Genomic DNA, 26,258 nt, shown 5'->3' with positions numbered 1-26,258 from the left:
AAAGAAAATCACAGGTCCACATAACCAGTAAATACTGAAGCAAAACACTCTCCATTCAGCAATACATAACAAGGATTTTAATCTCTGACCATGTGGCATTTGCTCCTAGAATTCAAGGATGGTTCAACATACGAAAGTATGTTCAATCCTTCATACTAATATAACAAAAATCAATATACCACATTAATACACTAATCAAGGGAAATTAATTAAGGGGGCACAGTAGTAGAGTGTGGTGGTTTGAAAGAAAATGGCCCTCATAGGGAGCGGCACCATTAGGAGGTGTGGCCTTGTTGGAGGAAGTGTGTCACTGTGGGGGTGAGCTTTGAGGTCTCCTGTGTTCAAGCCACTCCCAGTGACACAGGTCACTTCCTACTGCCTACCGATCAAGATGTAGAACTCTCAGCTCCTTCTCTAGCTCCATGTCTGCCTGCATGCCGCCATGTGCTGCCATGTCCCGCCATGATGATAATGGACTAAACCTCTGAACTATACGCCACCCCAATTAAATGTTTTCCTTTACAGGATTGCTGTGGTCTTGGTGTCTCTTCACAGCAATAGAAACCCTAACTAAGACACAGAGGTCCTAGCCAAAAGCAATTAGGCAAGAAATGGGCACACAGCTTTAATCCCAGAACCTGGGAGGCAGAAGAAAGCAGGTCTCTGTGAGTTTGAGGCCAGCCTGGTCCACACATGAGTTCCAGGACAGCCAGGACTACCTACATAGTGGGAATAAAAAGCATCCCTAAAGACTTTATACACATGGAAACACATTAGCACTTAAAGCGAAATCAGCAAAGTCGTAAGATACAAATCAACATAGAAAAGTCAGTTGCATTTTTGTACACTAATAACAAAGAATCCAAAAAGAAAAGATAAAAATCCATTCCATTTATAACCAGGTGGTAACACATCCTATAATCCCAAAGGAGATTATGACAAGTGTGAATCCAGCCTGGGCTACGTGGTGAGTTTAAGGTTAGCCTGAGTAACAAAGTGAAAACTTATCTCAAAAACACTGAGGGCTGGGAATGATATTTAGCAGCAGAATGCTTGACTAGCATGTATAAAACCCTGGATTTGATCCCTAGCACAATGCATATAAAATCTGCCATTCACAATAACACTAAAAATAATAATTAAAAAAAACAACAACAACAAATAGATTGATACCAGGGATGTAGTTCAACAGAATGCTTACCTAGCAGGCAAATATTCCTGAGTTCAATTCCCACATAAATCAGGCATGGTGGGCCAGGCAGTGGTGGCACACATCTTTGGTCCCAGCACTCAGGAGGCAGAGGCAGGTGGATCTCTGTGAGATCGAGGCCAGACTGGTCTACAGAGCAAGATCCAGGACAGGCACCAAAAAGAGAAAAAAAAACTACACAGAGAAACCCTGTATCGGAAAAACAAACAAACAAATCAGGCATGGTGGGACATGCTTGTAATTCCAACCCTCCAAGTGGAGGCAGGAGGATCAGGAGTTCAGGGTCATCCTCAAGTTCCAGAGCAGCCTGGGGAAGGAGACCCTGTCTCAAAACCACCACCACCACCACCACCACCACCACCACCACCACCACCACCACCACCACCACCACCACCACCACCAGCAATAAATGTAAGATTTGTACACTGAAAACTACAAAGATATAAACACAAATGGCCTATGTGTAGAGGTCGGAGGGCAACTTGGGGGAGCTGATTCTTTCCTGCCACCATGTGGGCCCACAGGGTGATCTCAGGTCATCAGGCTTGGTGGTGGCAAGCCTTTACCCACTTGGCCACCTTGCCAGCTCTAAGACTTTACTGGTATTTAGGATGACACTACAGCTAAGGATTTAATGTATTTCAACTCAAAATCTAATGACATGTATCAAAAGATTCACTGGGACCACAGAGGAACCCGAAGTCTCCAAACGGTCCTGGAAAGGACCACAGCAGGAAGGCTCATACTTATGACTTCAAACTTTTTTTTTTTTTTTTTTTTTTTTGGCAGTGCTGGGAATTGAACCTATGGCCTCATGCAAGCAAGGCAAGCACTCTGCCATGGAGCTACAGTCCCCTCAGCCAACTTCAAAACATTTTTACAAGTTTGGCACGGTGGTGCACACCTTTAACCCCAGCATTCAGGAAGAAGGGGCAGGCGGATCTCTGTGAGTTCAAGGCCAGTCTATTCTACGGAGAGAGTTCCAGGACAGCCAGGGCTACACAGAGAAACCCTTTCTTCAAAAACAAACAAGCAAAAAAGACAGAATCAAAACCATAAAAACAGACACACACACACTGTTCAACGGCACAAAACACAGAGCATGGGAAGCAGATCTCATGGATGCAGTCACGGACTTTCAACAAGGGTAACAAGAGCACTCAGTGAGAAGACAGTCTCCTCAAAAGTAGAGCTGGAGAAACCAGATCTCATATGGAAACGAAGTTGGAGCCTTATCTCTCACCATATATGTCCAGTACCTCAAAACGAATCAGAAACTTAAATAAAAGTAACACCCGACACTTTAAACCTTCATGACTTGGGGTTTGGCATTTCTAAATAAGATACCAAAGTAACTGGCAACAAAATAATAAAATGATGAGTTCAGAATTGAAACACTGGGCTGCAGGTAAAAGCAAGGGTAGAACATTTGTTTTGCATATGCAAGGCCCTGGCTTCAATCCCTAGCAACAAACCAATCAACCAAACAAACAATTAAAAACATCTGTCTAAGCCAGGCGTGATGACACATGCCTGTAATTGCAGCATTTGTGAGGCTGTGGAAGGGGAATTAATCAGGAGTTCAAGGCCAGCCTCAGTCACACTCCACATGCAAGGCCAGTCTGGGTTACACGAACCCTGCCTCAAAAATCAACAAAAAAGCCAACCAAGAAACTGTGGGTGGAAAGATGGCTGGGTAGCTGGGAAATAAGTCTTACATTGATACGGTGATGCACTTTCAATCCCAGCACTCAGAAGACTGAGGAAGCTGGACCTCTGGGGGTTCGAGGCTAGCCAGGGCTACATGTAGCATGAATCTTAAAAGTTCTTATTATTAAATCAAATCTGAGCCAGGTATTGGGGTGAATGCTGGAAAATCAGAGAGACAGAATAGGCCACAGCCACCTCACCTCGCCAGTTCCTCAGCTGATTCTGTTTCCTCAGACTGGATGCCTCTGAGTCCTCATCCAGAATGAATCTCAGCTGAACTGTGCTGCTAGAAGCCTGAATGCTTAACCAGCCAAATGCTGCTAGTTTCTGGTCCTCATGCCTTACATATCTTTCTGCTTTCTGCCTCACTCCCTGGGATTAAAGTCTCGCTTTCTGGGATTAAAGGTGTGTGTCACCATGCCTGGCTGTTTCCAATGTGGCCTTGAACTCACAGAGATCCAGAGGGATTTCTGCCTCTGGAATGCTAGGATTAAAAGCATGTGCTACCACTGCCTATCCTCTATGTTTAATATTGTGGATGTTCTGTCTCTGACCCCAGATAAGTTTATTAGGGTGCACAATAGTTTGGTGAACACAATACCACCTCAGCTACAAACTGAGACCCTGTCTCAGGAGAAACAATAAACAAATAACAATAAATTTTGATGCTGGAGAGATGGCTCAGTGGCTAACAACCCTGGCTGCTCATCCAGAAGATTCAGTTCTCAGCACTCACATGGCGGCTCACATCCTCCTGGAACTCTAGTCTCAGGAGCTCTAACATCCTCTTTGGTCTCTGCAGGCACCAGACACAGCATGGTATACAGACACACACGCAGGCAAAACACTCATACACATAAAATAAATCAATCTTAAAAAAATTTTAAAGTAAAATCTCTTAAAAACAACTGAAGAAACAAGGAGAGAATCTGTCAAAAGACAAGGTCAATGATATATGTGATATTTGGATAATACAGAATATGACAGTAACAAAAATTCTTGAGCAGAAACTTCAAAATAATATTAATAAACAAATAATCCAATTTTTAAAAATTAGCATAAGAGTTGGATATGTAAATGTGTAAGTACACCTTCAAAGAAGATAAGCAAATGATCAACAAACACATGGAAAATGCTGAACATTCCCAATCATTAGGGAGATACAAATGAAAAACCACAACGTCCTATCAGTTTACACCCCTAAGTACAGCTACTTCCAAAAGGGCACAGGAGAATAAAAAACATTTTAATTAAAAAAAAAAGTATTGTCAAGATATGGACAAATTAGAACCCTGTGCACTGTTAGTGCTGCAGCCACTGTGGGTATAAAACTTCCAATAAAAAAGGCTTAAAAAAATATTCTGGGCAGTGGTGGCGCACGCCTTTAATCCCAGCACTGGGGAGGCAGAGGCAGGCAGATCTCTGTGAGTTCGGGGCCAGCCTGGTCTACAGAATGAGTTCCAGGACAGGCTCCAAAGCTACACAGAGAAACCCTGCCTTGAAAAACCAAAAAACCAAAAACAAACAAACAAACAAACAAAGAATCATAGCCTCCAGCAATTCACACGCAGTTGGTGGTACTGCATCATAAGAAGTACTGGGGCCTTGTTGGGGGCAGTGCATCACTGGGTGGGCTTTGAGACGCCAGACTCACACCACTTCCAGGTCGCTCTCTGCTTCCTGGATGTGGTTGGAGATTGAGTCTCAGCTTCCTGCTCCTGCTGCTGAGCCTCCTGGTCATCACAGATGCTCCCTCAAAACGCAAGCACAAATAAACTCTTCCTCCTGTAAGGTACGGGTTATGGTGTCTCATCACAGAGACAGGAGAGTAACCAACTTGCTTTTTTGTTTGTTTGTTTTGTTTTTTCGAGACAGGGTTTCTCTGTGTAGCTTTGCGCCTGTCCTGGAACTCACTCTGTAGACCAGGCTGGCCTCGGACTCAGAGATCTGCCTGGCTCTGCCTCCCAAGTGCTGGGATTAAAGGTGTGTGTCACCACTGCCCGGCTGAAAGCAGCTTTTGTCTTTTTTTTTTTTTTTTTAAGTTTCTCGAGACAGGGTTTCTCTATGTATCCACCGTGGCCAGCCTGGAACTCAATCTGTAGACCAGGCTGGCCTCGAACTCATGGAGATCCACCTGTCTCTGTCTCCTGAGAGCTGGGATTACAAGCGTACGCCACCACCGCCCGGCTAAAAGCAGCTTTTGAAGACACATCTGGATACTCACTGACATTTACAGAAGTATTATTTGTAACGCCAAGGGAAGGAAGCAATTCAAACATACACTGGTGGAGGAATAAACGTAAATACTACGGAGTATCATTTGGCCTTATAAAAGAAGGAAGGCAGGCATGGTGGCTCAGGCTTGCAATCTCAGCTTCCAGGAGGGTTGGGCATATGTGCCACGGATCTAGAACCTGTCTACAGGCATATGTGCCACGGATCTAGAACCTGTCTACAAAATAAAACAAGAGGAAGGAAACTCTCATACATAGGAATCATGTTCCTGTTAATGAGAAGGGTCTTACTCTGTAGCCCAGGCTAGCCTGGGACTTGCAGCAACCTCTTGCCTCAGCCTCCTGAACGCAGGGATTGCAAGGATGAACCACCAAGCCTGCCTACACATGAATTTTCTTTTTAATTTATTTCTTTTTAACACGTGTGTTGTTTGTGGATATGTGCACATTTGAGTGCAGGTATTTACAAAGTCCAGGAAAGGCATCAGATCCCCTGGAGCTGGAGTTAGCGTAGCAGTAAGCCACCAGACGTGGGTGCTGGGAACTGAACTTGGGTCCTCTGCAAGAACAGTACATACTCTCAATCTCCGAGCCATCTCTGCAGTCCTACAGATGAATCCTGAAGACAGCGAGATGACTGAACTAACAGGTACAAAGGACAAATCCTAAACAATTCCACTTCTGTGAGCAACCAGAGTAGTGAAGAGGGCAGGGAGGGAGGGTCGGGGCTGGGAGGGAGGAAGCAGGACATCAGTGCTCAGAGCTCCGGGTGTGCAAACACAAGTCCGGAGCTGACTGCAGAACAATGCAAATATACTTAACACCGTTGAAATGTATAACTGAGGGTTAAGAATGTTTTACCATAATTTAAAAAGACTCCCCTCGTATAATGTTAGAAATCACAAAACTGGGTTTAGGAGATAACCCGGTGGATGAGGTGAAGCCAGCCCGAGTCATGTGGGTTTGTAATCTCAGTGCTCCGATGGGGAGACAGGAGACAGAAACAAGCGGATCCTGGAGTGCACAACAGACTTCCGCTAAAGGCTGACAAAGACTGGCACCTCAGGCTGTTCTCTGACCTCCACACTCTGCACTGTGGAAACTGACAGCCTCTCACATCCAAACACACACGCGCGCGCGCACACACACATACTCTCTCTTTTTCTCTCTCTCAAATGACGATATCAAAAATAAAAATTTAAAAACAGTGTTCGCTATTTCAAAACAGTGGGGAGGGCTGGAGAGATGGCTCAGAGGTTAAAAGCACTGGCTGCTCATCCAGAGGACCCGGGTTCAATTCCTCACCACAAGATGGTTCATAAACATCTGGAACTCCAGTCCTAGGGCATCCAATGCCCTCTTCTGGCCTCCGTGGACACTGAATGCACACGGCACACAGACATATGCAGGCAAACTATCCATACCCACAAAATAAAAAATAAATAAATCTACCAGGCAGTGGTGGTGCACACCTTTAATTTGAGCACTCAGAGACAGGTGGATCTCTAAGGTAGAGGCCAGCCTGGTCTAAAGTGAGTTCCAGGGAAGCCAAGGCTACACAGAGAAACCCTGACAGACAGACAGACAGACAGACAGACACACACACACACACACACACACAGATGATAGGTAGGTAGGTAGATTGATCGATCGATCTATAGATAACAAAGAAACAGTGTGGGGAACCTCCTACATCACACTTTAAGAACAGACTTGGTAGAGCATGACTTTAATCCCAGTACTCAGAGAATAAGTTTGAGGCCAGCATGGTCTACATAGCAAATTCTAGGCCAGCCAGGGCTACATAGAAAGATCCTGTCCAAAACGCCACCAACAAAAAAAGTACATGCCTATAAGTGCCTATCTTTCACATTCCAGAACTAAGACCTGTCTAATAGGTGTGCTCCAGAGAGGACAGAATTGAAGAAAGACCTAGAAACTCCACCTGTGAGGCTACGTGAAGCTCCCTACGTGTCTCCGCGACCTCTGCTTGGGTCAGGAAGATGTTTAAAATCCTAAACATTCCTTTCCCTTGCCACCTCATCTGAAAAGGTTAAGCTGGGGGAGGAGACAAGAGCACACTGGCCTCTGCTGGATTATAAAGCAGAGCTGAGCTACGGTCCATCCACACGAGGAAGCGAGGTCACACAGCTGGAGAAGGCTGGGTGTGCCCAGGAACGGCCCTGGGGCAGATAGCCTCGGGACTACAGGGGGCCAGAGACCCACACGTGTAAAGTACTTAGGAGGGCCGGGCTGTCTCACGGGCTGCAGAGCTGAGAAGGGTGTGGATGGGAGAGGCTGCTAGTGGACTGGGGGGTGGAGGAGAGCTTTTATCATGAGGGTAATGGGACTCTTGTGGTGGGTAAGGGACGAGAGGCAAATGTTTGCTAAAGCAGTGGTGAGCCAGACCCAGTCGGGGGGCTTCCCAGGCCTGACAGCAGCCCACAGAAGCTGCGGGTAGTAATGGAGACCCTTTCCCAGAGGATGGATGGTTCTGGAAACTAACACCAAGAGGTGGGGAGCTCTGAGAGAACAGAACTAGACTTGTGAGGTCAAGGGTCATGGGCTGGTCTTCCAGGCCTCAAGGATGTGTTGATCTTTCTCACTATTAAGTCTGTAGCAAGCATACACATACATCCTGCTCTCCTAGGAGCTCAAGGTCAGGTCCAAGTTGTTCTAAAACAGAAAAGTGGCTCTGGGTGCTTGAGGCATTTTCCACAGGAGCCCTGATCTGGCAGAGAGCTGCAGTTCACACCACAGGAAAAAGGGAACGTTTCCAAGCATCCAGGGAAAGTGCAAGGCTGCATGGAGAGGAGCCACGCCCCCTGGAGGTGGGCAACGGGAGACATCAATGAAGGACATGGAAGAGTAGACCACAATCCACAGCAAACTCAGAGGGTAAGTAAACGGAAGGAGCAGGGTTCCGGGCCCCACCCTCAGCACAGCAACAAAACAAGATGTGAAAGCTCACAAGATGGAGGACCGCGTGCCAATCTGTGGGACTCACAAGGTGGAGGACCGAGTGCCAGTCTGTGGGACTCACAAGGTGGAGGACAGGACTCACAAGGTGGAGGACAGCGTGCCAGTCTGTGGGACTCACAAGGTGGAGGACCGAGTGCCAGTCTGTGGGACTCACAAGGTGGAGGACCGAGTGCCAGTCTGTGGGACTCACAAGGTGGAGGACAGGACTCACAAGGTGGAGGACAGTGTGCCAGTCTGTGGGACTCACAAGGTGGAGGACCGAGTGCCAGTCTGTGGGACTCACAAGGTGGAGGACCACGGTGCTAGCTGTGGAGGGACAAGCATAGTTTCTTTTCTACATTTTCTATAAACAAGCAGACACGGACCTATTTTTTAAAATTAAGAGCATGAAGGGAGATGCTGGCATCTCTTGTCTGTTGTCTCATGGCCCAGCGGGTACACAGAGCGCAGCCCGGCCTGCCAGACTTGGGAGGCGGGTACCATTTGTGTCCTCATGAGGTTGTAGCCTCGACTCCAGGCCTGATGAGGAGGTGGTTCTCTGAATGGCAGGCCTTGCTGGGCTCCACCCTGTGCCATCCCAGACTCCTCATGGCCTAGAGAATGGGGGCCCTGGAGGCGCCCAGCACCTCCCTCTAGGGCACAAATCAAAGGCCCCAGGGAAGACTCAGCTGGAGCCACCTCTGCAGCCTCGTTATCTGGCAGAGCTTAGCAAGGGTACATGCACCACCTAAGAAGAACACCAGTGAGGGAAGTATTTTAAAAAGCTGAGCTTGGCATATTAGAAAAGAAACTTAGCAGGCCACTCGCAAACATGCAGAGGTACCACAGAACACCCCAACTCTGCCCACATCCTTCATCCTCGGTGCCCTGACCCAGGCATCTCCTCCAGAGCATGGCTAGAACAGCCTAGGACTTGGGCTCCTAGGACTTGGGGGACATCCTATTGGGGCAGGGGAGCTGAGATGGTAACTCCTAGATTCCCCAGCCAAGGGTCAGGCTAGGACAGGGACACCCAGGCCCCGGGGGGCATCTAAGGCCCTGTCATCCAGCTGCGCCCAGGAGGCAGGGCTGCAGCTGGAGTGAACACCCAAAGGCGTGAGGGGCAGGAAACACACAGAGGCAGACAACATTGAGGCTGGGCCTAGATAAATGCAGGGTAGGGAGAGGTACCCAACCAGCTATCCCAGGCAGCTGGTGAGGCTGAGGCCCAAGCACAGAACCTTCATCTGTAGCCAAGGCACCGCCAGCCTTGACAGACTGGATGGTAAGCACATGCCATGCCACTGTGAGTCATTCTGAGCAGGGGATGGTGAAGTCTCCTGGTTTCATGTCTGTTGCTGTGATAAAATACCCAGAGCAAGAGCGATGTAGGTCTGGCTTGGTGTCCCAGCATCTGGGAGGCAGAGGCAGGCAGACCTGTGAGTTTGAGGCCAGCCTGCCTGGTCTACATACAGGCCATACACAAAATGGGCAATGTGGGCAAGAAAGGGTTTCTCTTAGCTCACAATTCCGGGCTACAGGCCATCACTGTGGGGAGGTCAAGGCAGCAGGACTTGATAAGCTGTCACAGTCCATCCACAACTGAGAGCAGAGAACTGAATGTGTGATCCTTTGCCGGCTTCACCAGCTGGAGCTCTCTACTCACAGTTCAGAACACCCAGCCGCCAGAATGGGGCCCCCCGGGTGAACTGGGTCCTCCCACATCAATTCAGACAACCCTCCACAGACATCCCACAGCCCCACCAAATGTAGACAATGCTTGCTTCACTAACAATCTCGTCCCAGGGGATCCCGGGTTGTGTTACGTCAACAATTAAAGCAGCAGTTTCTCAGCCTTCCCAACGCTGCCGACCCTTCAGTACAGGTCCTCATGCTGTGCTGACCCCAACCATAAAATTATTTCGTTGCTACTTCACAACTGTAATTCTGCAACTGTTATGAATCATAATGCAAATATCTGATATGCAAGATATCTGATATGTGACCCCCAAAGGGGTTGAGACCCACAGGTTGAGAACTGCTATAAGCTAACAAGCTAACTATCATACCTGGTGTATCAGTCAGAGTTCTCTAGAGTAACAGAACTTAGAGAATGAATCACTTTCCTCCTCCGCCTATTTATTTATTATATATGGGATACACACACACACACACACACACACACACACACACACCAGTGTGTGTGATTTATTAGAATGGCTTAGAGCTAACCCAACAATGGCTGACTATGAACAGAAGATCCAAGAACCCATAATTGTTCAATCCACGAGGCTGGATGTCTCATCTGGTCTTCAGTATATGCTGGATCCCAAAGAAGAAGGTTCTAATGCCAGCAAAGGAATGGACTTACTAGCAAGGGTGGGAGGAAGCAGGCAAAAACAGAGCACTTCCCTCTTCTATGTCCTACAGGTTTCCAGCAGAAGGTGTGGCCCACATTAGAGGTGGATCTTCCCATCTCTATAGATCTGGATTAAAGATGTATCTTCCGCTGGGCGGTGTTGGCACACGCCTTTAATCCAATACTGCAGAAGCAGACCCAGGCTCTGTGAGTTCGAGGCCAGCCTGGTCTACAGAGTGAGATCCAGGACAGGCACCAAAACTACAGAAAAACCCTGTCTTAAAAAAAAAAACAAAACCTCCAGCCACAAAAAACCAAAAACCAAAAAGATGGATCTTCCAACCTCAAAGATCCAGATTAGAAGTGGATCTTCCCAGATTTTGTGAGTAGACTGAGGGCGGGTGGGGATGGGAACATGAGTTATCAAGTTGGGGGTCACTGAGGAGGAGAGTGTTGAGGGAGACTGATGGGGAGGGCATTTCAGGGTCAGGCAGAATCCTGGTGCAGGGGAATCTCCCAGGTGTCTATGGGGTGGACCCCAGCTTAGACTCCTAGCAACAGTGGATAAGCACCCTGAACTGTGACCAGATTGGTGCCTGGCCCCACCATCAGAGGCATCATCCAGCAACTGATGGAGACACATGCAGACTCACAGCCAAGCATTAGGCGGAGTTCGGGAATCCGGAAGAGGAGGGGGGAGGATGAGGGGGAGGAAGGCGTGTAGGAGCCAGAGGGGTCAAGGACACCACGAGAAGATTCACACAATCAACTAACCTGGGCTCATAGGGGCTCTCAGACACTGAACCGACAACCAGGGAGCCTGCCTGAGACTGACCTAGGCACTCTGCATATGTTACAGTTGTGTAGCCTGGTCCTCTTACAGGACTCCTAACAGCGGGTACAGGGGCTGTCTATCTCTTTTACTGGTTTTTGGAACCCTACTCCTCATACTGGGTCGCCTGGCCCAGCCTTAATACATGGGGAGGTGCTTAGTCTTACTGCAACTTGATATGCCATGTTTTATTGATAATCATAGGAGACCTGCCCCTTCATGGATAGAGATGGAAGAGGAAGGGATGGGGGAATGAGGCGGGGAGAATGGGGGAGAGAGACTGGAGAGGGGAGGCTGAGGCCGGGATGTAAAATAAATAGGTGAATTGGGGGAAAAAAAAAAAGAAAATAGAAGATAGACTGAAACCAACTTAAAAAGAAAAGTGGATCTTCCCACTTCAAATGATCAAATTAAGCAAAAAAATCCCTCATAGGGTATGCCCAGCAATTTTGGGGGGTTTAGTTAATTCCAGATGTAGTCAAGCTGACAACCAAGAATAGCATCACAGCTGGCAAAGGCAGACGGCCAGCTTGTGCTAGGTTCTCCAGTCATGAGGACAAGGTTCTTGTGAGGCCAGCTGAGCACACTCACCCCTAGGGCTGAGACTCAAACTAGAGTTATTCGAGTGCCCAGCCTAGAAGTGCCTCTAACCTGGGATGACCAGGACTCCAGAGCCCATCACCCCTGAGGAGGAGGACAGTGATCACCCACAGCAGAACAACGCTGTCTGGGCAAGGAACCTCCCTGTGCAGATCCCCACAAGCTGACATCAGGATGGCGCACACCTCACTGCAGGGTGGCACAGACCCTGAAGCTCTAGCAATGTCACCAGTCACCACCAGCACATGGCATTTTAGGGCCAGGCACCTGTAAGGAGCTTCTGGAATAGGCCCCACCGCAACAGGGACCAGGTCTTGTGTTCAGTCAACAGTCTCCAAATGTGCCACGAGTCTCACAGCTTGCTCAAGTGGTACCAGCTCCAGGATTCCCACAGAGATGCCAGGGAAGGGAGCATACGGAGGATAAGTCGGTATCTATAAAAATATACAAGCAAGCCAGTGCACACCTTTAATCCTAGCACTCAGGAGGCAGAAACAGGTGGGTCTCTATGAATTTGAGGCCAGCCTGGCATACATAGCATATAAAAATTTGAGGCCAGCTAAGGCTACACAGTGAGACTGTGTCTCAAAAAACAAAAACAATATATGTGCATGTGTACACACACACACACACACACACACACACACACACACACACACGCACACCTATGTGCACCTATATGCGAACAGAGGCTTGAGGACATGGAGTGCCGCTCTATTGCTCTCTACCTTATCTTTTCAGATAGGTCTCTCACCACCTGGAGCTGGGCTGGTGATTAACAACACCCAGGGATGCTCCTGTCTCTGTCCTCCAGGGGTTACAGGGTCAACCATGTGACCATGCCTGGCTTTTTATAACCATGCTGAGGATTTGAACTCAGGTCCTCACACTTGAGTAGCAAGCACTCTTCCCGCTGAGCCATCTTTGCACCCCTGATACTTGGTCTTTCGGTGAGAGCACTGAGCACCGGATGTATCTATCACCAGGGACAGCCAATCTGAGAACTTGGAGACACAGCAACCGCCCTCCACACGTAACACACCTGTTGAGGGTGAACACGTCTCCCACTACTACAAATCAGGCAGCTGAGTTCTGTGAACTGGAGAAGGCAGCAGGGGCCAGCGCCTCCCGAGCACAGGGAGGAGCCTCACCCTGGGAAGCAGCCTTCCTAATCCTGGCTCTTCTGCCCAGTGAGTGTAACTTTTCCCTTCCACCGACAGAAGACACTAGGAAAGAAACAGTTCAGATACAGCAGGAAAAATCGTTAAACATCCACTTTGCATTTATGTCGAAATAAATTCGAGACGGATTAAATCTTGTGTAAGAGCCTAAAGCAGCAGCATCTAATGGAAGAGACGCCATCTATCTAAGCTACCTGTCAGGGAGGACAACGGAAAACATTCACTGTTTTGCTATAAGTATGAAAAATTTTGAACATCAAAAGCTGCCACAAACAAAAATGTAAAAGCTGAGAAAAAAATGTGCAGGAGGCAGAGAGATGAGCAGAGACTTGGTATCACTAATGTTTAAAGACTTGAACTAGGCTAGAGAGATGGCTCAGAGGTTAGGAGCACTGGTTGCTCTTGCAGAGGTCCTGAGTTCAATTCCCAGAACCCACATGGTGGCTCACAGCCGTCTGTAAGGAGATCTGGCGCCCTCTTCTGGCATGGCATGCAGGAATACATGTAGGGAGAACACTGTACAAATAAATAAATAAATCTTTAAAAAAAAAAAAAAAGACTGAACTAAGGGCTGGAAAAGCCATATAACCCCTTGGGAGAACCCTGGTGTGGGGCCGACCAGGCTGGTGCAGATTCCTGAGCAGGGGCAAAGCTGGTTTAGTGTGTGAAGGATACATTGTTACCCAGGCCTTGCATCCAGGTGTGCCGCTCCCTCACAGTGTGTGTTTCGGCTCCCCGTCCTGGGGGAGCCCCACTACGCCCACCTCACAGCCCCACTCTTGTTCCTGTTCATTTTCTAAGAGAGCTGGGAACTCCTCAAATGCCTGGCATGGTGCTCAGTGAACAGGTGCTAAGTGACTGAAGGTGAGCAGGGGGGACACATAGCCCCATTTTACCTTAGCCCCGCGGGCCCCTCCCCATGTCCTTCCTGGCTGTATGCAGAGACACACTTTAAGGCGTAACAAAACAGGGAGCCATAAGCCAGGGCCAGGGTATTGCTTGCCAATCTACGAAATGGGCCCAGACCAAAGCAGAGAAGGCAGGAGCGATGCCAACCATCCTGCCTGATCCCAGAGCAGGCATGAACAATCAATCAAAACAGCAGAACACACCCAGAGCAGGCATGAACAATCAATCAAAACAGCAGAACACAGACAGAGAAAGGAGAGAATGAGGCAGAGGGAGGGGCAAAAGAAGACGGGGAAGAGCTAGAGGCAGAGAAAGAAGACAGGCGAGTGCCACGGCACGAGTGGGTGTGAGCGCCGAGCGGCCCCAGACATGAGCCTTTGCTGCTTCAGCATCATCTGAGGTCCAGCCAGCTGGCCTCCCTAATGGTTAGCGTGGCCCATGACACGAGGGTCTGGGTTTGCCTGGGCCACACAGGATCCTAGGCTGGATCCCCAGCGTCGAGAGGGAAAAAGAGTAAGTGGGGTGCAGTGCAGTCCTTCTCCCCACTGCTGTCCCAGACACTGTCACCTGTTCTACAAGAAGCGCCTTGGCCCAAGGCCTGGACACTCTGGCCCAGTCAGCCCTGGCCACAGCCTGAGCCGCTTTATCTCAGAAGCCACTGAGTAGCCCAGTGACTGCACACGGACACGCCCGGCCAGACAGTGGTCCTCTCACACATCAACAGACACGGTCAGTCTAGCAACAGCTTCCCACGCACGAGGTCACTGGTCACAGGTTAGGACAAGTCAGACTAGCCTATCCATGCCGTGTGCCTGGCATCCCTTCATGGAGGACCCTCAGGCACCCCAAGGCCTGGTGCTCCTGGGTCTGTGGCTACCGCCTTCTCCTCGGCACAACACCACAGGGCCAGGCTTCGGCTCTGGGCACTGGTGTCGGCTGAGCAGAACTCTGTGAAGGAAAGGACGGCTGTGCTGGATGAACGGGAGTGGCCGGGGGCACGCCTCGTAAGGACCACCCACCCTGCCCAACAGTGTCCACTGCCATCAAAGTGTCTCTTCTAGTCACAGGGTACCAGGGGACACAGAAACAACCACGCCTTTCCTCCTGCCACACTCCTGGGCATCACACGTCCGTGCCACTGAAGCTGGCAGCTATAATTCACGGATGAGCCCGAAACAAGTAAGCACCCTAGCTAAGTGAGTCTGCCCGGCAAGGCTGTGACCAGTGTCATTTGCTCTGACACCGGCCTTCCTGCCCTACGGTGGCAGTGGTGAGGCACACAGAACTGCACGACGCATGCACTGTGCAGATGAAGTCCTCAGTGCCAGGACCTGGGGCTTATCAGCAGTGGCCCGCTGGAGGCTCCGTTCTTCCCTGGGCAGTCAGAAGCACCTGTGGTGAGCTCTAGGCCCACCAGGCTGTGTGACACCAGATGCCACCATGGCTGGTATCCAATCCCAGAGGGACAGAGATCAGACCCAGCTCATGTCCTTCTTGACAATACCCAGCATCCTGGTAGGTCAGTCCCACTGTGGACTCATCCTCAAGACAGACACCAATCTGGTGGCTGCTATGTACACCTGAGCCAATGGGAAATCCAAGTTGGCATGGCAGGCCCCCACATCTGGTCCTGTCCAGCCTTCAGACTGTGCCTACCCAGGGTGAAGCTAAGCAAACAAGAGTACACATTGCCTGGGCCCAGATCATTCCCCAACTGACCACACCCACCAACCCCACCAGGACACTGCTATCCTGAGCAACACAGGCAACTTACCTATTTCAGGGGGTCTCAGCATGTCCTAACACCCATCCTGTGACCTCTGTTCCTGTAGAGAAACCAGAGGACACTATGTGAAACTACCCTGGAGTCAGTCCCTTCTGGATGCAGGCATACTGGCCTAGTCTCTCTCCCAAGCAGGACACTGGCATCCCTGATTCCAAAGTTGCCCTGTGGTGTTCCTGATTCAACCACGCATTGTACACACTTTCCTGTACCCACATACAAGTGGGACTGCAGTTTGCATCAGGTCAACTTCCCTCCTGGTGAGGCTGACAGGTCACAGAGGTGGACAGGTAGCGCCCTCTTTCTCCTCCCAGAAGGCTGCATCTAGAATATTCTGATGAGCAGCTCAAGGAGAACTCTCTCACTAAGGTCTTGCTGTTCTCTGTAGGGTCACGCCCGCCCCCTTCGGCCTTGTAGGATGACACCTGCCTCTCCCAAGGCTCCACAAAGCCAGCTCCAACCTGCTCCCTTAGGCAGCTTCCCAGTTCCTAAGACACTGGTGGCAAGTTGCAGTACCTAGCCCTGGAGTGTGACGTGCTCACGGTGTAGAGGCTGGAGTGTGTCGTGAGGTAGCACTGGTACTTTCTCAGCACACAACTCCACCATGGGCCAAAGGAACCACCACGTCCTGTCTCAGTAGACAGTCTACGGACACATTCCCTCTTGGTGTCTCTCAACTTAGGGACACTGCCAGAGTGTTTATGTCACAAAAATGAAAACCTATATGGCTCAGACAGTCAGGGAGGGGTGATCAAAGGAGGAGGCATCTCTGGGGTACTATGATGTAAGTAACGAGAGTTCTTCCCTCTCTGGTCTGTTTCCAGATTGTTCTGTGCCTCTGCCCAATCGTCCTCCATGGACTCCATCCACTGGGTCCCAGAGGTCTCTCTGTCTCACAAGAGCCTATCAAATGTCTGGGGAAGAATTCCATCCAACCTAGAATCCCTACACAGAACAGCAAGACCCTAGTGAGAGGGTTCTCTTTGAGCTGCTCATCAGAATGGGGAGGCAGCGAGGACCAGGAGCCTGGCTTGCCGCCCTGGCAGCCCCTGAGGCCCTCTGGTGGCCATACTCAGGCCTGGCTGTGGTGCCGGAGGCTGCCAGGCCACTCAGTAGAGGCTTCCAGTAGGAAGTGGGGAGCTGGTTAAACGTCAAGTGTGGAATCATGGAATATGTGGGTGAGGGTCTGCACACAACACCAGAGGCAAGGGGGGCCAGGCCACGCTGAGGGAGGAGGGCCTGCTGATACTGGCGGAGCCATTGGATAGAGCTGCCCACTACCCCTTCCCCCAGCAGAGAGAGGCAAAGCCTGTGGCTGGGAAGTGAGCCCTTGCTCTAAGCATGACATTTCTGGGACAACTTTGCTTTTAACTTAAATGTTAACCTAGATTTTGTCTTACAGAGAACCATGTGACTCTGTTATCAGCCCTGATCTTTGAAAGTCTCTCCCCAGGAATGGCCACACCACCACAGCCTTGGCCACATGAGTGGAGAGACAACATCTCGTCTGACTCCCACTGACTGTCTTGGGTAGGTATAATTCCCTGTTTTACAAATGTGGAAGCCAGGTCCTGGCCAGGTAGGATCTGAACTCACGTCTTCCTACTCCCAGGGCTTCTCAGACCCCTCACCCAGCAGGGGACGGCATGGCTATGAGAAAGTGACCCATGCCACACGGGACTCCGGGAGACATGGTGGGGGAAGGGTGGAGAGGGTCGTCGTGGTCAACCGGGGAACGGGTCTCTTTCCAGGAGTGCTCTCATCACAGGGGCAGGGGGCAGCAGGTTCGGTCAGAATGGAGTGACTACAGCCGGCCAGCCTGAGGCCGACAGGAAGTGACAGAGCTTGGACGGGGCAGAGAAACAAACACGAACCTAGTGATGGACTCGTGATAGGGGATACCCGTCTTGAAAGCCTTTGAACATCCTGCTGGACTGGTCTACAGGCTCACTGGGCACTTGCCATGTTCCATGTCTCCAATGAGGATGGTCTGAGCCTACCCCGTCATAACCTGCCTCCCAGGCACAAACACTGGGCTTCTCTGCCAAACCATCTAAATCTCTAGAGACACTGCCACCACCTGCCTATGCCCCCAGACTTGCTCAGACTCGGGAGAAGGTCTGCAGCTGTGTTACAGTGCCCCTGACCCAAACACAGGGCTTTAGATGGGCACAAGCCTGGCACAAGCTTAAAAACCAGGCCAGGAAGTTACAGGCCAAGCAAAGGCGACTATGTGGAGAGTCCCCACAGGTACAAGCTGAGTCCACCAAGGGGACAGGCCAGACTGAGCATGATGAGCAGGTGACTTAGGGTCACATAAGCCCAGCATGGATTGGGATGGCTTGCCTAAGAGCTTGATTGTGGTACAGTCTGAGCAGGATGCAGCCTTGCACGGGTGTCTTTGGGCTCTGTGAGCAAAGGTAGGATTGAAAATGTAAGAGAACATGCCCTTCCAGTGGTCAGTGTGGGCACAGAGACAGAGAGTCCTGCAGCCACCAGGCAGGGACAGGCAGATCATGCTGTTCAGTGACAGATACCCACCACAGCAAAACCATTCTCCAGACCCCTCACAAGAACAAACCAACTGCTGCCATGGACAATGATGCACAGCTCATGTCCGGACTCTCTTGCAAAACCATTTCCATCTACCAGTGTCCTTCTGGGCCCAGGTTTCACTGTCCCACCACCACGTGGCCCTTAAGTGGCCCTCAGAGAGCAAGAGGCACTCCTAGATGCCAAGGAGCCTTGTCCCAGGACCTCTGACTTCTCCCCAGCACCACATCCTGACTGTCAGGCCAGAAGAAGTGGAGCTCTAGCTTTCCAGCGAGGCATCCGGGGAAGAGCCCCAGGCTAGCCTGGGGGTGAAAGTAAGTCAGTCTGAATTCCTGTGCTGCACAAGCAAGGACAAGCTACAGCCTTACTCTTATGGAGGCTAAGAAATGCAAAGGGTGCCTGGGACTAGGAAGAGGCCACCTGGAGGGGTGTGTGTGTGTGTGTGTGTGTGTGTGTGTGTGTGTGTGTGTGTATGTGCGTGCGTGCGTGCATGTGCGTGTGTTAGAATGAATGTAGGGAGCCAGAGAGCACAGACTGAGGGTAGGAGGGATTTGGCAGCTGGGACATAGCAAGACTAAGGACTGGGCCTAAGTCATGCAAGGTAGCCTTGGTCACCAGCATCTGTGCAGAAGTCATGAGGTTAGCACAGCTTGGAGGGGCCAGGTGGGCGCTGGCGTGGCTGTGCTCAGAAGCACCCCTGTCATCAGAGCCAAATACTTTGTGCCCACTTATGTGATGGGCCCTAATGGACCCCAAATGAAGGGTGGATGTAGACCGCATGAAGCAGGTACCTCAGATGACACAAAGTTGTAGGTCCTTGCCTTTCCAGACAGCCAATATCTATCTGGACCACCTGCTTCTGAAGAACACAGGGATGAACTCCAACAGTCCTGGTGTCTATCACCATCCAGGTTCACAGATTCTGAGACCCTCCCCAGGGCAGGCAGCACTTGCTCTGGATGGACCAGACACAGCCTGGATCCTGGACCAGAGGAGAGGTAGGAGGGGCTGGGGGATCATTGTGGAGTTAGAGGCTCTGGGTGCACAGATAGCTGTACTCAGGAAAGTTGTTCCCAAAGACAACCTGGGCATGGCTTCATCCCCTGGCTTTATGAAAGTGGGTATGTGTGCTGCATCTCAGATGGTGGGCCCACGTTAAAAGTCTAGCCTAAAAGCAGGATGACCAAGAGGAGTCCCAGCAAGGACCCAGCATCGATAGCGTAGCACAAACCAGAAGCCTCGAACCAGACCAATGACTCTCTGCAATGAACACTTGCAAGTAAAGATATATGGATGAGAGAGGGAAGCACCTAAAGTTAATACAAATGGGACAATTTCTTTCTTTTCCATCATTTCTAAATGTCTGAATCTACAGGGAAGAAGCAAGAGTCCCCTAGTACCCTAGACACTCTGATACCTGACACTGAAATAGTTAAGTGTTGCATGTATGCAACATTTAATTACTAAAAAATTAAAAGAGCAAAAGCCAGGGTACCCAGGCCTCCTGCCCAGAGCAACTCCAGGCTTGCAGATTGTCTAGGACCGTCGTCCCACTGAGGAATGCAGGGGTGTCTAGGGAGGAGATCCAAGCAGAGACACCAGACAAGGGGTTCCCAGCAGCGCCTCTTCTCTCATTTGTGAGGCCTTAGGAGCAGCGCGGTGCGGGGACATCCCATTGGCATCGCAAAGACCCGGCGCTCACCGAGGAAGTTCCCCAGCCTCGCCGCCCCTGGGTGCCTGTAAAGTTTCCATAGCTGCCTGGTCCCGGCTGCCAGGTGCTGCGGAGGCTCGTGGAGGGCAAGGCTGCGGGAGCTGGGTCGTGTTCAGCCGGGTAGCACGAAGCTGGAGCTTTGTCCAAGTCGGACAGGGCCCTGAGGTCACGCACAAAGGGACCCGCCCCCAGCGCCCCCAGGTTTCTGGAGACCCGGCGTGGGCGAGGCGCGGGTGCGCAGAGGGGAACTGGCTTCCGAACCCCACCCAGACCTTGAGTCCGAGCCCAGGACCCCGTCCCTACCGGAGTCCGCGTCGCAAGCTAGACTCGATACCCAGCCCGCTCCCCTAGCACACACCCCAGCCCTGGGCCAGACGCGAGAGTCCAGCCCCAGGCCCCAGGCCCACAGCCGGACCCCGCCCACCCGGCCGAGCTCACCTGGCGCGCGGCGTGGGCGGCTCCGCAGCGCGGCCTCCGCCCCCAAGACAGGCGTCCCCGGTCCCCCGGCGCGCGAGGAGCCGCCTCTCCAGCGCTCTGCAGCGGACGCGGCTCCCGGGGCCACAACTCGTGCGGGTGCGGGGGGGAGAACCCTCCCCCTCCCCTCCCCCGAGCCGGCTAGCCCTCCCACCCCTCCCGCGACCCGTGCGCAAAGCGGACCTGGCCGGCGACGAGGCCTCCGCCCCGCCCCATCCAACCGCGAATTTTCCCATTGGTAGAGAGACGCTCCCCGCAACCCGCACGGATTGGGTGGATGTGCAGAGATTGCAGCTTGCCGTTGGGCTCCTGGTGTTGTCAGTCTTAGCGGAAGATCGGCCCCCTAGCGGAGCAGGCCGAGGCCCTGACACCTGCCTTGAATGCTGCGGTTGCAGCGCAGACAGAAGGCTCGGAGCTGCCCCCTCTCGGCCACCTTCCGAGGACTTTCCGGGATAAGCAGGCCCTGAGCAGCAAGCAGCTCCCAGGGCCGGCGGTCACTCCCGGATTCCAGCAGCGCTGTCTCCATCACCATCCCCAGTTCGCAGGTATCCTTCAGTGCCTACTGTTTGCCGGACACGGAGCGTCGATCTCTTTTTATTGGCATAGAATGGCATTTCTCCTACAAGGAGAGTTGGACTGCTGCTCCCATTTTACAAATGGAAAATTGAGGTCCGGGGAGGTTCTTGCTTGTTTTAGGAGACTAGGGTGTGAACCCAGTGGTCAGACTTCCAGGTCATGGGGTCATTGCCCCAGCAAGGACAGACAAGGTTAGCGGGGCTGGCAAGGGGTGGGGATGATTGCAGTGATTTTGAGGGCAAAAACAGACTGGTAAAACTAGGGTTTGTTTCTTCTGTCAAACCAGAGCCCTTGGGTACTCCCCGTGAAGCTGCTCTTTCCTGGGAAAGGGGAATTGTGTGTTTATCTCTCCCCACCCGACCCTGGTGTCGGCATTTCCTCTGCCGTGCTTTGAGTCTTGGAGAAACATCAAGGAGCGTCATCCGCTGCCTGAAAAGATTAACACATTTCCCTGCCAGGTAGAGAACACCAACCACATCTCTGTGTGACATAAGGCAGTGGAGGGGAACCACCAGGGATGCTGTAGACAGGAGACGAGAGTGCAGAGATGAATCTGGCCTGTGCTTGCTTATAAGCCTTTCATGCCCTGGATGCACCCAGAAATTAGTAACTTCTGGACTGTCTGTATTTCCAAGGCCCCTACAGATAGTGCTAATGGAGGCCAGTGGGGGGGGATTTCCCAGACAGTCACAATTCACCCACTTATGCTGAGTCCAGCAATGCTCACCCAATAATGGTTGCTTGGCAAGAACGAGAAAGTAAAATCCCTGGAGGAAGATCTCACTTCTGGGTCCACCCGGGTTCACCAGTTCTCTAGCAATAAAAACTGACAGCTCCTTGCTACTACTACTCCATTGGTATTGGCACTTGAAATGAACACCATTTGGCATCCTAGCATTGAGATAGTGTTGCAGCTCTGGGAAGACAGAGGGAGCACCCCCAAGAAAACAGAGTCCTCCCAGAAGGCAGCTCTCCATGTAGAGCAACACTGCAGTTGCCATTCTGGCTAAGTTGCTATGTGGTGGGGGAGTCTCTCTCCTCCATCCGAAGTGGATTTAGTAAGTCCAGCTGTCCCCTGGCATTCTCCAAAGGCATGGGCCCCTAGGCATCCTGGAGCCCTTCTTTTGAAAACCTCATAGTTCTGTATCACTATTCCCGAATACTTGCTGATGGTACAAAGAGGCTGAACATGTCTTTTCTCTGCTGGAAGAGGGCAAAAGGGAGACATTCCTCCCAAATTAGCTCAAGCTAGGAATGCCCCCTTCCAGAGACCTGTCTGCTTTAGAGCCTGGTTACTTAATGCACAGCAAAGACCAGGGTGGGTAGAGCGGCTCAGGTAGGTCTCGGGGTGCTATCTTGCAGCCTGCCTCCTAGGCAGGGGTCAGAAGTGGAGCAGAGGACCACAGGGGCCGATAGTTCAGTGTCCCCACCGCCTCACCCTGTCTAACCAGCTGCTGGTCAGCTTAGGAGGGACAGCGCTGGGAAAGTTACAGAGTGAGAGCATGTGTCAGGAAGAACTTATCATCCAGTCAGCACCCGAAAGGGTGGCTACAAACGTGGTGACGGATGTGCAGTTGGAAGTGGGACGGCAATGAGCCAGACTTGAATGGGGGGGGGGGCAAGCCACCTGCTGCCTGTGATGGGATTTGAACCACCATCCAACCTGTTCCTGCATCTCTGTTAGTGATGGGAAAGCTTGTCCAACCCGCGTCCCACTCCAAGGCTTGGTGCTTTGGCGACAAGCCATTGTGTGTCTGCTGGCCCATAACCCAGCCCATACTCATTTATCCCCAAGCCTATGTCCTACATGCCCACCTCCAGTACTACCTCTGAATGCTGTAGACTGAGTGGTCTGGCTGCTCAGTGGGAGGTCGCTAGAGGGAGCATGGAGCGATTGTGCTAAACTGGAGGGGGAATGGACCGGGAATGGACGTGCCTAGCTAGGTCTGCCACCTGCTGGCCATGTGTCACGGTGTGCCGAGTCCTCTTATGTTGGTTGCAGTGTTTTCCATTGGCTCTGGGGAGGAGGAATACAGGTGAGGCAGTGAGATGGGCAGAGCAGCCTCCGTGGCTGGGTCTGGCTACAGCTTTGCCTTTGCCTCTCTGAGTTCCAGTTATCTGCAAAATATCAGCATTGCAGTTTGGGACCGTGGCACCTAGATCTTCCATACAAGCTACTGCCACTTGCCATTAAAAAAATTAAAATTACATTTTATTTAGTGTGTATGCACCACAATGTACATGTGGAGGTCAGAGGACAACTTCGAGGACTCAGTTCTCTCCTTCCACCTTGTGGGTCCCAGGGAGGGAACTCAGGTGGCCAGGTTGGACAGCAAGCATCTGTACGCACATCTTGCTAGCCCTTTATTTTACTTCAACTGAATAGCTTAACTGAGTGAGAGCTGGGCATCCAGACGCTGGTTTGAGAGCCTGTGGTACAATACCATTGTCCTTATTGTGCTTCTCATCCTTGTCATTGTCTCGAGTATTCACCTTGGGGAGGGACTTGTTTGCTCCACCTTATTGATGCCCAGGCCCCTGACACAACCTGATGCTAACGGGCACAGGAAGCCCCAGTGAATGAATGCCTCTGTCCTGTTCTGAAGGCCCCACGCCCGAGCATAGTTCAAGCGTAGTCAACTCCTTATCCTTGAGGTCTGGACCTTCAGGACAGCCTCCATGTCTGCTCAAAGACTATGGAAGGCGAGGTGGAGCAAAAGTCCAAGTTCTGTGTTGGGTGGTTTCTAATGCAAGGACTGCGATAGATGAGGGGTCAGAGGCCACACAGACAGTCTGGACTGAATTGGAGGCGGCAAAGGGAAGGGACAGATCCAGGGCAGATCTAGAGGCTAAGATCAGAACACAGCCTACGGACGGCGGTTCCGGCGCCTGAACCCGTCGGGGTTCAGGGGCTATCTCCCGTCTCCCAGAGATAACCCGCAGGCTGGGGTTGCTGTGGCAGCATGAAGCGCCCAGACACAGCTCCAGCTTTGGCGCAGTTCCAGTCTTGGCGCAGCTGCGGGGGCGGAGCGCCGAGTCTCTGAGCGACGGCACGCACAGCCAACAAGGCGGCGGCTCTGGGTGCGCCGCTCCGCCCTTCGCTGCTGCGCCCAATAGCGAGCGCTCTGGCGGCGGGCCGGGCGGGCCCGGGCTCGTGGCAGAGGTGCGCGGGTGCGGCACCCGGAAGTCGGCGGCTGCGGAGGCGGTGAGTGTGCGGCGGGAGGCTGGGGCGGCCGGGCTGCGCTCCTGGCGGGGCTAACCCGCGGTCGGGCGCCGGGCTCCTGGAACGCGGTCTGGACCAGGTTGGTCGAGGGCGAGGCGGCCCGCACCTTCTCGTCCTAACTCAGTTTCGCCTTTCCAAGGCGTAAAATGGAAACTCAGTAGCCTGGCTCGGGACTCTAGTCCGACAGACCAGACCTTCTCTGACCATTGAAAGCAGCCCCCACGGTACTGAAGGATGTTTCTGATTATGCCTGTCAGGACTAGGTGCGGGGAGGGGGTCACGGCAGACAGGAGCAGACTCGCTGTGTAAGAAGCAGATTGGTGGGACAGGGAGATGCATGGTTGTTGCAGGGTAGAGGGCTGCAGCCTCCAGCGTCAGGGACCGCTCTGGAGCCTAGTCACGCCGCCCCCTCTCGCCCTGAAGCCTGCTATGAGGCCTCGGGCCTCACGATGTGTCAGAGTAGGCAGCAAGTGCTGGGTCATTCCTGTGCCTGGTCTGTGTACTGGGCTGGCCTGGTAAACCCACGCCCGGAACTGGAGAGCGTTGCGTGTAGACTGCATCCAGGCCAGGCCTGGCCCCACTCTAGGCTCTTTAGCAGCCCAGGTGTGGGCAAGGAGGTTCCGATGTGGAGACCCCACCCGTCTACCCTCAGTGTCTCTCCCGTGCTTCCCTCTGCCTGCTAGGTCGCGTCTTTAGAGTGAACCTTATGACCTTCCACAAGTCCCTGATCCTCAGCCCTCCCGCCCCTCCCCCAGTGAAGTGCGTCTTCCTCAGCACTGGCTGCTGGCTGGACCTGCTGACTGCTGTTTTGCCCCTACTGGGCTCAGAGCCGACCTCTGAGGTAGATGTGACAGCAGCTATAAAGGACAGCTGGCTGCCACCGTGAAAGGCATCCTTTAGACAACTTTTTAAGACAATATTCATTGGTCCAGCACTGCCCATAGTGAAGGAAACTCTAGCTAAGGAGTCAAGTGTTTACAAGGCTGCTCCAGCCCAGGGTGCTTGGCTTCCAGGCTGTGCTCCCCCGCCCCACCCCCCAGTCATGTGATCTTCTGGAGAGGGTGGCTATTGCCGGATAAAGCAGAGCCTCTGCTCCTCCTGGATTCCTGGTGCAGGGATGTGGGGTGCTCCCACCATGGCTCCCAATCCCACATTTCCATTGCACTTTTGTGTCAGCATTGGGGGGGGGGGGCCACAGGTCAGAGAGACACAGTTCCCAGCCGTCACCCTCGGCAGCCTAGGGTTTCCTCTAGTTCTAAGGCCCCGAACTCATGTCTCATCAGGATCCAGGCTAGCCAGTTTATGAAGCAGAGTTGGAGATTGTGTTAAAATATTTCAGTAGAGGCTTAAGCATGAAGATTAGGAGCAAAAGAGGTGCTCAGAAAAAGTGAAACATACCCCAGAGGTTGGGCTTCTCAAAAGTAAGTCATTTAGCCGGCCGGTGAACATGGTGGCCACTCCTTTAATCCCAGCACTGGGGAGGTCGAGGCAGGTGAGGCCAACCTGGTCTACAAAAGGAGTTCTAAGGACAGCCAGGACTGTTACACAGAGAAACCCTGTCTTGAAAAACTAACCCCTCCCCGCCTCCCCCCCCAAAAGCAACTCATTGAGTGAGGTTTGAGGTTCCGTCTTGTCACTTGGATGGTTTCTGATGGCACCTGACGAGGTTATGTGGTGAAAGTGTGCCCTCAGGGGAGGCTATCTTACTGTAAACAGTTTTGTTTGAAGTTCTCTCATGGTGTCTGGGTAAAGAGATAAGGCCATACTCAAGGTCAGATACATTTTTTTTCATGCCTTGAGCCTGGGTCATTGCTATTTTAACATAAAATACCTGTAAATGAGGCTGGACGTGGTAGTTCGCCCCTGGGATGCAGAGGTAGGCAGAACTCTCACTGTTCATTGCTCTTTGGGGCAGTGTCTTGCAGTATGGTCTTGACTAGCC

The 26,258-nt window shown here is 51.8% G+C and overlaps 2 protein-coding genes across 12 annotated transcripts in view; one reads left to right on the top strand and one right to left on the bottom strand.

Annotated features, from left to right (window-relative positions):
* Arvcf (ARVCF delta catenin family member) overlaps positions 1 to 20,642 on the bottom strand; it is a 62,445-nt gene extending 41,803 nt beyond the window's left edge. For 2 of the 5 annotated variants that reach the window (XM_076548482.1, XM_015987918.3), the window contains exons 1-2: positions 20,482 to 20,641; positions 15,771 to 15,822 (exon numbers count right to left, since the gene is read on the bottom strand). The gene's annotated coding sequence lies outside the window, so the exon portion shown is untranslated. Of the gene's footprint in view, positions 1 to 15,770; positions 15,823 to 20,481 lie in introns of all 5 variants that reach the window. The other 3 variants (XM_042259022.2, XM_076548484.1, XM_042259023.2) reach the window with 2 other exon arrangements.
* Positions 20,643 to 20,856: 214 nt separating this feature from the next.
* Positions 20,857 to 26,258, top strand: part of Tango2 (transport and golgi organization 2 homolog) — a 53,349-nt gene continuing 47,947 nt past the window's right edge. For 2 of the 7 annotated variants that reach the window (XM_076548479.1, XM_042259027.2), the window contains exon 1: positions 24,290 to 24,395. The gene's annotated coding sequence lies outside the window, so the exon portion shown is untranslated. Of the gene's footprint in view, positions 21,063 to 24,243; positions 24,541 to 26,258 lie in introns of those variants that run through there. The other 5 variants (XM_006994469.4, XM_015987928.3, XM_006994468.4 and 2 more) reach the window with 5 other exon arrangements.

Source organism: Peromyscus maniculatus, chromosome 12, assembly GCF_049852395.1.
Source record: "Peromyscus maniculatus bairdii isolate BWxNUB_F1_BW_parent chromosome 12, HU_Pman_BW_mat_3.1, whole genome shotgun sequence".
In the NCBI taxonomy this organism is placed as follows: domain Eukaryota; kingdom Metazoa; phylum Chordata; class Mammalia; order Rodentia; family Cricetidae; genus Peromyscus; species Peromyscus maniculatus.
Note: the sequence above shows the minus strand (reverse complement) of the source record. Positions and strands in the feature narration are given on the sequence as shown.